General features: G+C 44.8%; 1 pseudogene; it reads right to left on the bottom strand.

Annotated features, from left to right (window-relative positions):
- Positions 1–1,001: 1,001 nt before the first annotated feature.
- LOC123142343 (uncharacterized) lies at positions 1,002–1,785 on the bottom strand (annotated as a pseudogene).
- Between the last annotated feature and the right edge of the window lie 13,855 nt (positions 1,786–15,640).

Below are 15,640 nucleotides of genomic sequence, written 5' to 3'. Positions count from 1 at the left end.
GTTGGCCTTGGTACCGTCGTTGCCGGACATGACTGACTCAGTGTCGCTGTCCAACATTGTAGATCGTCGAGGCTCTGATACCAATTGTTGGCTTTTGAACGCTAGAACAAATCAACCAGGAGCAACCTGTACGTGCAAGCTAGCTAGCAAGCAAGCTAGCAGGGAGCTTAATCAATTCTGGCCGTACGTGCAGCCGGCGACACTTGCGATCGAAACTGGACAGAAGTAACTCTTTTTGCGGTACGGTTGACTTGCACCTTTTCAGGTTTTCTCGGACGTATATAAAGATATCAACGCTGCCGCATCCAACACGTTGCCGACTCGGCAACCAACACGACGCAACTCGGACGCGTACAAACACTTGTCCGTTTTCTATCCTAAACACTAGAACGACTCGTACTAGGACTCGTTGGACTAATACTTGACCAAACCTAATACTACAACTAGATTAACTTCTTAAAATATCGAGATGCATATGGGTGACATAGTGTTTTAGCGAGTTCGGGCCTCTCGCGGTGGAGATAATAACCCTACGTCTCGTGCTCTCCATGTGTATATATCAGGAGATTACAATGTATGTGTGTGAGAGAGGAGAACGGATCTCCATGCCTGAGCTAAGTCCTGAGACTAATGGCGAGAGAGGAGAGCCAGGGGAGAAGAAAGAGGGACTGCGCCATGTCTAGCGGTGGGGGTGGCTTATATAAAGTGCGCCACCCCCTCACCTCCTATGTTACAAGTTGGAGCATCAATGCCATAATATCAGCCAACTACAAAACCGCCATGCTGACTATTGGTCTTCATATGCCCAAGTGAGTCATACGGTCGAGTGGTTGACTGTCATCCGAGTGGACGGCCCGTTGATATGTGCGAGTGGGCAATATGCCTGTATGATATTTACCTGGACCCACCTGATGTGTGGACCCCATGCTTTATGATATTTTGACCATTTGTAGGCCTAGCTATTATGTGTATCCCCAACAGACGTCTTGGGCATTACTTCCTCAAAGATGCTTACGGCCAGTGTTACCTCGCCTCCACAAGTTCTTCCGATCTCTTCTCTTCACCGGTGGGAAGTCATGCTGCATCAGCGGGCCCATTGACGAAGACACCAGGAAACCCTCCACCCTGGCGGTCGTGTCCATGTCGATGGTCACCGAGCTAAACCCCCGGCCAATCACATAGATCTTCCTGCCGATGACGACGAGCCTGATGGGTGGGCGCATGAGCTTGTCTGACAACCTACTGGCCATCACCCACTCTTTTGTCTTCTTCAACCACATTATCAGCTTGGTGCCGAGGGAATGATCGAGCATGTAGAGCGTCATGTTAACTACGACCGTCAGGCCGGACCAACACATGGCAATCTCATTCTCCTTTGCCCCTCCAGGACTGGTCGACCGGGTCGTATATACCCGCAAAGTACATTCTATTCTAGGACGCCCTGTGGATGGTCACCAGCTCATCATTCAACACCACGAATTTGACAGTGTCAGGGGTGAGCATCGGGTTCTCGCGGGAGCACCAAGAGTCTGCGGCTTTGTCATAGATGTCCTAAGAATTAGGTGATTTGTCTGTTAACCCAATCCCACCCTTGACATAAATCTTGTCATTCACGGCTGCTCGTCATCCAAATAAACCTGCATAGAGTATGAGGGGGCAAGAGCGGCTACGGCAGTCGCAGGCATGACCCAGATGACAACCTTCGAGTGATTCAGCATGTTTGGCAGACACTGCACGGACTGCAAATTTCAATTTGGCATATTTGAATTGTTGAATTTTGTTCATTTTGCTTTGTTGCATTATTGGATTGGTAATGAATTTGTGCTATATGACTGAACTGAATGGATTTGGATGAACTTGATGGTTCTGATATGAGGAGTGTGATTGTTCGGTGAGCCTTTTGAGGGGTCGTCCGACGCTGTCCGTAGTCGTGCCCGAGCGCGTCTGTGGATATTTAGGGGGGCACATATTTTTTTCTTGCGGGGGACATATATTTTATTTATGTACATATATATTTTATTTCTGTACCGCGATGGAAATCAAGCAATACTAATAAGTTTTTCTTTATATACTTATAATTTTTTAATAATATCCTATAGGATATTCTACTACTTGCTCATAAAAAACAAGAGTTTTATTTCTACGTTGTTCTACTTTGCAATCGTTGCTTTGTCCTTGTTTGTTGCAATATTATTCAGTTCTGGGTTGCTTAAACCGTAGATGGGCACCACAAAGCGTCAACGATTCTTCAACAATTGCATCACCTGCTATCGGAATAAATGTCACAACGGATAGAATGAATGGCAACAACAACCGTCATGTTAAGTTTGGTGAAGGAATGATGTCTTCTGGGCCACACATCATGTCCGTTCGCTGACCTTTATTTGTCTTCCGATAGCAAAATGTACTCTAGGAATCATGTCTCCAGTTAACTTTTCGTTTGTGTTCTCTAGGAATCATCGCGCCTGCACATCGAGCAACAAAAAGATGCATCGGCAGAGCAGCGATGCTCACAACCACATGAGAGACAAATCCACCCGATAATAGAAGTGAAAGAGCAGAATAATGTTTGACCAAACAATTCAGCTATTGTGTTGGCTACTAAATCAGCGATTTAGTATTGCATCAGGAATAGTTTAGTGGGTATCCGTTGTCCCCTAGGGCTCAGCAACCCTTCTTTCTTTCTGCTCATCGGCATCCGTTGTTGCACCCTTGTGTGTACATAGAAGCGGCATGCCTAACTCTGTATTCTTTCATTTTTATCAATGAAATGATTACAACTTTTACAGTACTTGGCATTTTTTGGAGCCGTTTGTTTGTCTCGATCTAACGGCGCATACATATGTAGTACTCGATAGTACGCGGATGAAAGTACTCGAAAGTACTATTAGTCTAGGGGCATTTGAGTCCTAGGAAATATATGACAAGGTGGGGCCCTCTCGTCCAATGCAAAAACGCCGCCCCTCTCCTCCAATGCAAAACCGCCGCCCCTCTCGTCCAATGCAAGGCCGCCGCCGTGCTCCTTCCCCTCTTCCATCACCATTGCAACCGCGGCCATCTCCTAGCCTTCTCCTCCTTCTCACGGCCGCAACTTTGCTCTTCTCATCTTCCACATCCACCCCCCTCTTCCATCCATGCAAGATCCTCGATGGAGCAGCAGATCGAGCACATCGGCGGCGGCGAGAACGCCGACTTCATGGAGATCGCCTATGTTATGGTCATGTCGTCGATGTCGTAAAGCTGCTCGAGCGTGACGATGATGTATGTGAATTTATTAGTCACCGAACTGAAAAACTTCTCCACGATCTCGGCTTACTCGAGCTTTGCACGAAGCGCGCGTATCTCTCCCACCAAAGTAGTCAGACGCATGGCATAGTCGTTCACCTATTCAGTTTCCTCCATCTGCAACTTGTGAAATTGGCGCTTCAGCACTTGTGCCCGAGCCTTCGTGACGTGATCTTCTCCGATCCTCATCTCTTTGAGTGTGTTCCACGCCTCCCTTGATGTCTCGAACTCCGCCAATGTCATCACCACAGAATCAGGCACAGTCTAGGCTATGGCGGCCATGGCACCTTCGTCGCACTCCTTGTCGACGTCGTCGTCTTTGATGTCCTCCCACACTCATAGGGTTCGGAGAATAATCTTCATCTTGACCGCCCACATGCCGTAGTTCGCGTCGGTGAGCATCAGGTACTGGATGGGGATGTTGCAATGCGCATGTACATTGGCGCCGCCCGTTCCGCCACCACTGGTCGCTGACTTGCCGCATAACCGATGCACAAGGTCGAGATACTCCTCTGGGCGATGGAGCAGGTCGATTCGTCCAGCCCGTGGACCAAGCGGAGGTGGTGGGCGTTCAGATCTAGGGTAGAGCATCCACTGGATCAGGAACCCACGGTGCACGAGGTGCCGTTGCAGACTGTGGAGCCTTCAACCGAGTCGGAGATGACTCCGAAGCGCAAGAGGAGGAGGACAGTGGTCGCGACATCGCTTCCCCGCCATTCTCCATGCCTCCCTCACCGCTCTCCTCATCTGAACGGCGGCCGTAGCTATGTTTAGCGTAAGATTGCTGAATTTCATTCATCATTACTTGCCACTTGCTTAATTTGATTCTCTGCAATATGTTCTTGCTACTTGTGTACTTGAATCCGTAGCCTCTGGATGGCAGCGTAGTTTGATCGACGAGGCTGGAATGAGTCTAGGCATATAGCATTGCTATGTTTACTTGCTATGTTGTGATGTGCTGGAGTGGTATCCATGATAGGAAATTTTGTCTGTCACCTCCAGACAATTCAGTAGACAGTTTAGAGTGATAGACTCTGGGTTGACACCGAAATATTTCAATACTGCATGTTCAGTAGATAGTTGTAGGCATTGAAATATTTCAGTACTGACCGGTTCACACTGAAATATTTGAGTAGTGCAATTGCAGTACACACGGGTACACACTGAAAAATTTCAGTAGTGCAATGCAACTTCAGTACACACGGGTAGACACTGAAATATTTCAGTACAGCAGTTTCAGTACACGCACGCAACCCCTGAAATATTTCGGTGTAGCAGTTTTAGTACATGCGCGTAGCCACAGAAATATTTCGGTGGTGCTGTTTCAGTACAAGCACGTAGCCTCTGAAATATTTCGGTGGTGCACTTTCAGTACACGCACGTACCCACTGAAATATTTCAGTGGTTCACTTTCAGTACACGCACGTACCAACTGAAATATTTCAGTGGTGCTGTTTCAGTACACGCATGTAGCAACTGAAATATTTCAGTGGTGCTGTTTCAGTGCACACACACGTAGCCACTGAAATATTTCAGTAATGCACTTTCAGTACAGAGATGTAGACACTGAAATATTTCATTAGTGCCCTGTCGGTGATCTTGCATCCAAATATTTAGGGCTTCCTAATGGTTCAACAAAAAAATAGACATAAGCAGTGAAATAATTTTAGTAGGGATGTTGGCTTACTCATGTTGTCGTGCTGTACAACCTTTTGCTTCATTTCCTATAAGTGCTTCTTGTAGGTGCTATGGCCTACATGCTGTTTACTCTCATCACAGCAGTGATTTTGCATCTTGCAAAGGTCTTATTAATTCAACATTAACTTCTATGAACTTTGTATTCAAATTCGTATCCTCCTACAGAAACGGTGACAGATTTCCCTGGCATCTTCAAATTACCGTCCTGTCATTTTTCCAATACCAACTATATTCAATCTGAAACTTTCAGTTACTTATATGCTACAGGTGGAATCATGGATAGGTTGCTGAAGATGCTGCGCCTCACAATAAAAGTCCCTTGCTCAACCTCAACATCAGAAGCTTTTTTGCATTTCTAGCTGTCTCAGTATTTCATGTGATGTATTTGTATACCAGAAGTAGTTATGCATTACAAGTTCAATCTGATAATCGTTGTTATACATTACAAGTTGTCATGCCATGTTAAGAATAATTTTTCCTTGTTGTGGGCATGGCCACCCAAGTGGATCGACAGCGTGCGCTTCTCGCGTCACCTCCTAGAAGTATTTTAAGCACTTAATCGTATTAGAAAATCCATACAAATGCCGACAACCTTACCAAACTAGTCATGCTTCCTTCTCGTGTTTTGAATCAAAGAAGTAGAATTTTTTTTGGTCCATTTACATCATGTCCGGCAAGTTTGTTTGTACGTGTTCTCCGTGTGTGTGAATGACATGTGGGATCCACATGTAAAAACCCCATATGCAAAAAAGAGGCCCGACCAAACTACCCGACGGAGTTTCGAACCTAGGGCATTAGTTTGTGATCGGGAGGGTGTTACTGCTGGGCTGATGATGCATTTTCATACAAATTACGTGCCCTCATATTTAGGAAATTCATTGACCATATCTATCATGTGTAACCACTGCTGGTGTCCACGTGTCAGCAGTTTGAAGGGCGGCGTGGGGCAAACCGCACGCGAGGTGCACGGCGCGGGGCAAACCCCATGCGTCCACACTATGGAAAGCCCTCGTAGGTGAGACAAATCACCCCCCTCGACCCCTCGGTAACTCCAAGAGGCAGCCGCATTCATTTTCTTCCCCAAATCGGGTAGAAAACCCTCGTCCTCTCCCACTCCAGCCATACCACCTCGTCCTCTCCCAAACCCTCCTGGCTTCCTCAGCAATCCACTCCTCCTCCTCCTCTTGTCGACCGTCGATGAAGCGCGGCCGTGAAGATGCGGTGGACGAGCCGGAGGCAACCATCGGTGGAGAGCAGTCTGCTGCCATGGCTGTCGCCGCGGTTGCAGCGGCTGAGTCCGCCGAAGCGGCGACAGCTGGCGGTGCAGCAACTACTGTGCCTCCTCCCGCTGCCATCCCAGCTGTCGAGCTACCAGTCGGAGAGTGTGTGCACGAGAAGGTGGGGGAAGATCTGGATGAGGATACGGCGAGGCTCCATGAGAGAATCGAGGAGGAGTTCTACGCGGGGGCACTGTGGACGAGATAGAGTTCGAGATGGCTGTGGATCCCAGGAAGGGCAGCGACTTCGACGAGGATGTCATCGACGAGCTGTCGGAGGTACTACTCTGGTTTTTTGAGATTTATTTTTCCTTCATGTACATTGTTTTTTCATGGCATTGGGGTTTTTCTTGTTAAGTACATGAGAATCAAATTCATATGGTCGTGCTAGTTGAAAGGATCTAGCATAGATTTTCGTGCATAATGAATGGTGGTTTTTGAATCTGAATCATTTTCTTAAAGTATTGATGAGGTATTTCTACTCATGTACTGGCCCAGCCATAATGTTTGCGTACATGTAGGATTGTAGGGATCTAGCATAGATTTTCTTGTTGGATAGTGATTTTAGAATCTGATTCATTTTCTGTTTCGAATAGACAGAAGAAAAAAACCACTAGTATAGCTAAAACTCCATCAAGCAGGCAGATGATGCATTTGCAATATAATGGCAATTTAGTGAATTGACACAGAGTTGCCATACTGATCTCTTAAAACACCACCCGTCGACTCCTGTCCTTCTTAACTATCATAGGATGCATCTACATTCAGTTTTAATTGGTAAGAATCCTGTTCTGACCACTTGATTATTTCTTTGACACCATTTCCTGTTTTGGCAATTGGTCTGCCTTGTTGCATGAGGACAGAACCAATACCTTGACCTGATGCATCTGTTTAAAAAGTAAATGGTAGGGTCAAATAAGGCAAACCCATAACAAGAGCAGTGACCAGACAATTCTTCAATGTTGTGAAGGCCTCAATTTGAGCATCTGACCACTGGAATGAATCTTTTTTTAGACAACATGCCCTAAATACTCAACTTGTATTTGTAAAACTAGAATTCAATTTCTGAATCTTTTTTTAGACCAGCGGAATGAATCTTTTTTTAGCATATATTTGTAAAACTAGAATGCAATTTATGATTCCAATAAATAGACAAAAAACACTTTGTTTTGCATGACAACATTTCCTTTTCCAAGTTAAGTTGCTCCAAAGTATTTTCCTCACCGGTATGACCAGAGTCACAAGATAAGGGATAAAGATAGTAGCCCATAGCTCCTTTACCAACGACTAGACAACTGTATTTAACCCTAACTAATTGCATATACCAATTGATGAGAGGCGTCGTAGCAAGGCATTGCATTCCACTGTGATAAAGCTTAGTATATTTTGACATTTTGATTATGTCGTAAATCTAGTATCGATGCATCACTTGACGACCACACTGACATCAGTTTAATGTCAAATTAGTCGTACGAAATAACAAAACAATCTCTCTCTCTCTCTCTCAGATCGATGAAATCGAGCTGTATGGGCTGTAGCGTAGTTCTGCATTATGCGTTGACTTGTCAGTGTGCTCTTGGCATTTTCATCCATACTAACAATGTTGGAGAATTAGTATTGTTGCTCTCAGTAGATAGAGAATAATGGTTTCTTGATTCCAGTAGATAGAAGAAACCCCCGAAGCCTTTTTTTATTCCAATCAGAATTACACCTGTAAAAAGTATCAAATATCATTAAACCAAACCACATCATGAATTCTTTCGTGTGTTAATTATGTACTTCTTGTGCACTAATCTATCAATGCAACTATTCCACCGTCCATATTTATACATGTCAAATTATTTGGGTCAATTATGTATGTGCATATATGCCTTATTTCAAGCAAATAGATAGTTGTCATGTTACACGTCTGTACTTTTCAAACATTCTAATTAAGAGCAATGTAGTAGAATAGATTAACTGAGTTCTTCTTTGTGTACTAATTCACAGGAGGATGACGATGATGTGGGGTATGACATGGACAGCAGGCACAGCAAGAGCCGCTACATCATGAGGCAGCTGATTGCTGGAAAATTCAAGTACCGTTTCTATGGAAAGCATGGCTGCCCCTTCTGTGGCAAGGCGATCAAGGGTGGCATAGATGGCTTGATGCAACATGCCGTCTCCACTGGCAACTCCTACAGTAGGAAGCAAAAGGCCAGTACTCTGGCAAAACATGCGGCCTACGGGCGCTTCCTCAAGATTGTCAAAGTCAATGAGCCCTACTACATCCCGCCGCGCCACCGCTGAACAAGGGACAAGTGATGTACTGCTAGACTGATGCTGCTGCCCCAGGACCGCCGTGTCCTTTTATGTTATCGGTATTCACTGGTCGACTCTAAAACTTATGGTCTATGGTGTGTAAGAACTTATGTCCTATGGTCTATGGTGGGTGTGAACTTATGGTGTGCGGTCTGCCGTTTAACTAAGTGTTTGCTGCTAATCTGCTTAAGTGTGGTCTAAGTTGTTATTAGTACTATTTTGCTGATGCATGTTAGGAATTGTACAATGGTAGATGCTAAGGGTGGTGCTTAGAAAAATAAACCGGGTTTTTCTGAAGCACCATTGCCTATTCCTACAGGACAGACGCCTAGGTAAGCGTCTTCCCTGTACAAATAAGCACCGGTGCTTAAGAAAAGCCTGGTTTATCTCTCTAAACACCTCGCCTAATCACCTTGCATTGTACAAGGCCATAGCAACTCAAGTATCGTACGGTGGTCTATGTTATGTTTGCTTTGTTATTCTTCCGTTCTAGAATCATACGGTGATGCATGCTAGGAACTCTACTACTATGACTATGGTAGTTATAGCTTGGCATGATTATGTTCAGTTTATAACTCAGGATGTTCCAGCCATATCTATGACCAGTTACAACTGAACTATGCATTAGTTTTTGCCAAAAGTAAAGCATGCAAATGATTGCCAATTCTACCTATTACCATTTGAAGCTTTGTACTGAGGATGCATTAGTTATTGCAATAACTAGAGGATGCTCATGCTTCCCAGAAGTGCCTGTTTCCACTTTCTAGTAAGAACTGAACATGTATCAAATTATGCTAAAAGTAGACCATGAGCATGAACATGTATCAATTGCTTCTCCCTATTTGTGTTTGAATGGGCTCAATATATCTGGTGATTGTTTAGGGTCTCTACGTGACCACGATGACAACTCAAGATGTTCCAACCATATCTATGACCAGTTATAACTCAACTATGCATTAGTTCTTGCCAAAACTAACTCATGCAAATGATTGACAATACAATCGTATTGCCTATTCAGTTTTTGTATTGAGGATGCATTAGTTATAGCAGTAAGTAGAGGATGCTCATGATTGCCAAAAGTACATATAATGATAAGAACTGAACATGTATCAAATGATGCTAAAAGTAGAGCATGAGCAAGATCATGTATCAATTGATGCTACCTATTTGTGTTTGAATGGGTTCAACATTTGTTTCGCTATGGTCTTGCTGTCAAATTTAAGTTTGAGTTCTATGAGGCTTTTCTCCGTTACGAAGACTTTTATCTGAAACTCACATTGCTGGCTCGTATGCAATGATGCAAACCGGGTCAATTAATCTATATACAATAATTCAATGATGTATAACAAAATTAGCAGTCAACTAATATTTAAAAAATTAAGTGGATCATATAACATATGATCCACTTATGAGTTTAAGCACGCAACCTATTTGGTCGTGCATAAAATACGCGCAGTTTAACAAGGGTATCCAATTGCTTAACCACGTGAAGTTGTGCAAACCCTATGTGGGTTCAACTACTAAAAGCGCGGTTGCCACGACGGACTGCAACTGCGCCCCACCACAACTACCCCCACGTCCTAGACGAACCGCCTCCCCCACGTCCCCATCCCAGGCGTGAAAAAGCCCCAAATTGACTACATCACTGCCTCATTCTAAGAACCTCCATTGCCGCTTCCATCTCTTCTGCAAACAACCCACAAACATCTCTCTTCGAAGCCCGTAGTCGCAGGAGGAGGGCAATGGCGGAGGAAGCGTCAGCCAAGCGTCATTGTCACCAGACGTCCGACCAGAGCGGCAACCTCGACGTCGTTCACGTTCCCGGTCAGAAGCGCGAGTACACCATAACCCTCAAAGGGGTTGAGCTCCACGGCAAGGAGACGCTGGAGGTCATCCACACCAGCGAACCAGACAAGGCCGACGAGATGATCTTTAGGATCAGGAGGAGCGCCTGCGGCTCGTACCCCCACATCATCGGCGTTGATGTGGAGTTTACCAAAGATGATGAACCTCCGCAGATGGCAGCAGTTCTACAGATCAGCGTGGAGGGTCTCTGCCTCGTGTACCACATCGCTGCGGCCACAAAATGGTGAAAAATCCTACTAATTCACCCTCTTCCATTCATCAATACTGCTCCCTCGAAATTTCATTAGACTAGTTTCATACTAGATGTACTAGTGTAGTTTGTGAAAATGGATGCACTAGTCCAGTTCCTCAAAGTAGATGCACTAGAATATATTTGAACCTGATGCACTTGCTTAGTATCTGAAATTGTTGCAGAAGATTAATTTGTGAGCTTGATGTACCAGTGTAGTTTCTCATCTTGATTCATTAGTTTAGTTTCTGAACATGATGTAGTGAAGTAGTTTCTGAACTTGGTCCGGTGTTATTTTCACCACCAAAAAAACTTAAGAACTTGGTGAAGCAGAGGTATAAGTTATTTTCACCACCAAAAAAACTTAAGAACTTGAAAACTTAAGAATCTGGCATATACGCCTTATTTCAAGCAAATAGATCATTGACTCAACTATATATTCCAAAAAGAAAAATAACATGGTGTACTTGATTTTGATTTCAGAACTTTGTGTACTAGTTTCTGAACTACATTCATCCATGACTTATACTGTATAAGCATCTACTCCATGTATTATTCACTTGTAAACCGTAAAAAACAGAAGATTAAATCTTGAAAAATAAACACTAGTACTCCATGTATTCATCACTTGTGTCTCCCCTAGCAGGCCAAAGCGCCTCAAAGAGCTCCTACAGGAGGAGAAGTTGTTCACTTTTGCCGGTTTCAGCATTAAAAATGAAAGGGACAAGCTGAAGTTGTCTGGTTTGGAGATAAACCCCAACAAGCTCATCGACATTCAGCGCAACTGGAGAGTTCCATACAACGGAAAACCGTACGACTCCTTGGCTGATGTTGCAGCCAGCGTCATCCACCCATTCTACAGCAAGATGAAGAAGAAGATCGACAGGCAGGAAGACCATAAATTGTGGGGGACAGCCCACTGCCAGATTACATCATCGAGTACGCAGCAATAGATGCGTACGCCACCTACAAGTCGTGGAAGATAATCGACAACATCAAAAGAGGTATGGAAATTTCAAAAGAGCAGGAAGCGGACCCCTACTACCACTGCCACTATGCGGGATGAGGACACATCAAAGTCTGCCTTCGTGTTGCTTGCGCTTGTGCTTGTCCTTTATCTTGTTGTTTGAAATTTGTAGTTTGCTTTTCTTGGGTTAAACCAGCTTGTTTATGTCATGTGTGTCAGAGTTGAACCAGTTTGTTTATGTCCTGTTTGTCAGGGTTGAACAAGTTTGCTTATGTCATCAAGTACATAGTTTTCTTATCGGGTTAAATAAGTTTGCCAGCTTCCTATTTTGTTTATCCATGAAAACAAAAATTCAAGTAAATTGTGAATGGAACTCTGTGGCTGCTCTTCAATACTCCCTACGTAAACTAATATAAGAGCGTTTTGATCACTATTTTAGTAATCTAAATGCTCTTATATTAGTTTATAGAGGGAGTACTAGTTATCAATGGAACTAATCACGGAAGGTTGTGCCATGTGTAGTTTTGGTTCAGAATTGTATGGAAAAGAAAACAATTACTACAATTAGAACTAAACTCCATTAACCGAACCTACGAAAAAGGGTCCCCCAAAACCCCCAGCTTTATACTATAAAGCAACAGCACCAAGCATCCAACAACAAGTCAAGACAGATTCAAGTTCAAGGAAGTCTCAAATAACCGCTGGGGCAACAGCAAAACAAGCCCCAAACATAACAAGTTCATTTCACAGGGATACATGGCCCATTTACTGAACCTAGATATATATAGATAGGTACGGTAATACACGGCAAGTACTCGAAAACAAGAGCTAACATACCAAGTTCATTTCACATCGAAACATGGCCCAGCCAGTTCTAAATGAGGTTGATGGTGATCATCATCCTCAAGTCACGGCAACGGGTGTTCGCAACAGTGAGTAGGATGCCCTAACCTACCTGAAGATTCTTGCCATGAAGGAACTTCTTCCACCCCGCCCGGTTGAAGACAGTGCGACCGTCCGTGTCCACTGCGTAGGCACAGGTGGTGATGGAGCCCATTCTGGTAAGGCGTAGTCCAGCAGCCATGCCTTCTTCATGCGGCTCGATGCCACAGCTAACAGATAACCTCTTAGGTAATTTCTAAAAATAGTTGATATGATATATGAGCATGTCGCATGCAATTATCAGCAAATCATACACTTCAAGACACATATATCATTGGATTCAACACTGAGCATATATATCATCACATCATTACACTAGACTCTAATCATCAAATTACTACAGTAATTAAGCATATCATTAGTTTACTACATACACTAACCATATCATCGCATATTACTTCACTACATAAGGATGTATCACATTACTACAACACATGCATGCCATAAAAAATTCTGCACTAAATGAATTCTACACATGGCATATCATCACAGTACTACAACATGCATATCATATCAACTAGTACACTTATTAAGCATGCATATCATGTAATTACCACAGTAAGTAACATACCTTGAGATGTTTTTTAACATTCATCCTTGTGAGGCGGGTCACGAATGGCATCCCGACGTAGTCTTCACGTAGCGGAAGCATGTCCCAGAGGTTGCACGTTTCATCGCCGCTCAGTCTTAGTCTTTGGGCATAGAGTGCTTCATCAAGTGGGTTCTCATCATCATCTGAATCCTCACCATCGTCCTCCTCATGAACTTCATCCTCACTATCAGAAATCAAATTCAGATAGATAACAGAAATCCTGGGCCTTTCTCCTCTGAAGGAGAAGCTGATCAATTCACCCCCACTAAGACGCAAGCGGGCGATGAAACGATCCCATTCATCTCCTCCAATCTGGGTTCTCATTCGTCCCTTATCGACCTGCATAGTGTACGGCCCCCCAAGAGCGTCGAAGGTCACGGTGTCTCCGACGAGCTCATTGAATGCCAATCTCACATTGCATGGGACGATTTGTGCAAGATAAAAACAAATAACAAAGGCAATGCATTAGTGGAAATAGCAATAAAAAAACAAAATTAATGAACAGTCAGAAGGTTCATATAAATTGTTACCGCTGCAAAAACAAAAGTAGGCTGGAAGTAGATGCCGAGCAGCATGGCAGTACAAAGGCTGGTCCGGCACCGTGACATGCACCGTCCACACGGTGTTTCCTCCTTTCTATTGGGTAACGTAGCAATAATTCAAAATTTTCCTATGTGTCACCAAGATCGATCTAGGAGATGCTACCAACGAGAGAGAGGGAGTGCATCTTCATACCCTTGAAGATCGCCAAGCGGAAGCGATACAAGAACGCGGTTGATGGAGTCGTACTCGCGGCGATTCAAATCGCGGAAGATCCGATCTAGCGCCGAACGGACGGCGCCTCCGCGTTCAACACACGTATAGCCTGGGGACGTCTCCTCCTTCTTGATCCAGCAAGGGGAGAGGAGAAGTTGAGGGAGAACTCCAGTAGCACGACGGCATGGTGGCAATGGAGCTCGTGGTTCTCCGGCAGGGCTTCGCCAAGCACTACGGAGGAGGAGGAGATGTATGAGGAGGAAGGGGCTGCGCCAAGGGAAGGGTATGGCTGCCCTCCCACCCCCTCACTATATATAGGGGGAAGGGGAGAGGGGGCCGGCCCCTATAGATGGATCTAGAGGAGGAGGCGGCGGCCAGGGGAAACCCTAGATGGGTTTGGGCGCCCCCACCCCCTAGGAAACTTGCCGCCCAAGCCGGGAGGGGCGGCTGCCCTAGGGGTGGCGCCCCCACCTCTCCTGGTTACGTGAGATGGGTTGGGAGGGGCGCACAACCCCTTAGTGGGCTGGTTTGCCCCTTCCCCTTGGCCCATAAGGTCCCCCAACGCTTGTCGGGGCCTCCGAAACACCTTTCGGACATGCTGGCCATAGCCTGGTACCCCCGGAACAATTCCGGACTCCAATACCCTTCGTCCAATATACCGATCTTCACCTTCGGACCATTCCGGAGCTCCTCGTCATGTCCGGGATCTCATCCGGGACTCCGAACAACCTTCGGTAACCACATACTATTTCCCATAACAACTCTAGCGTCACCGAACCTTAAGTGTGTAGACCCTACGGGTTCGGGAACCATGCAGACATGACCGAGACACCTCTCCGGCCAATAACCAATAGCGGGATCTGGATACCCATATTGGCTCCCACATCTTCCACGATGATCTCATCAGATGAACCACGATGTCGGGGATTCAATCAATCCCGTATACAATTCCCTTTGTCTATCGGTATGTTACGTGCCCGAGATTCGATCGCCGGTATCCCAATACCTCGTTCAATCTCGTTACTGGCAAGTCACTTTACTCGTTCCGTAACGCATGATCCTGTAACATCCCAAATTTTCAATTTGGTATGTTATACATAGATCATCATTGCATATGATGTTTTATTGCATTTTCACAAATCCTCGATAAATCCTAAGCAACTCAAGGACCCTCGGAGAGAGTTGGGCATTTTCTCGAATTTTCATATTTGATTTTCATCAAAAAAATAGACGAGGATTTTGGTTTAATTATTTTCTCTCCGGAAAAATATTTCATTTTAGAAATAAACGAGAGGAGAAAATATGACTTATCCAAAACAATTTAAATACTGGAGGAAAAGTGTTAAAATCATTATTGGAATTTATTCGGAATTTATTTGTAATTTTTATTGCATTAAAAATATTGCATGTTTTCAAAATATTTATTTTGATTTAAAAAAATGTTCACCCTATTCTAGATTTTCTAAATAGACGGGGAAAATTTATTTTATATTTTTCTGACTTTTATTTATTTTTCTACGAATTTTTCCGTGGAACGTTTATTTTAAAAAAAAACTGCGCGACGCCCGACCGGGCCGAAGCCCAGCCGAGCGCCGGCCCACCCCGCGCCCGTCTCCTCCCTGGAGACCGAGAGGAGCACGACGCCGCCGCCGCTCCGAGTCCCGCCGCCGCACGCCACCCCGGCCGCCCCCTACCCCAAGCCACCTTCGGACCCCCCCTTTAAATAC

Source organism: Triticum aestivum, chromosome 6D, assembly GCF_018294505.1.
Source record: "Triticum aestivum cultivar Chinese Spring chromosome 6D, IWGSC CS RefSeq v2.1, whole genome shotgun sequence".
Lineage (NCBI taxonomy): Eukaryota > Viridiplantae > Streptophyta > Magnoliopsida > Poales > Poaceae > Triticum > Triticum aestivum.
Note: the sequence above shows the minus strand (reverse complement) of the source record. Positions and strands in the feature narration are given on the sequence as shown.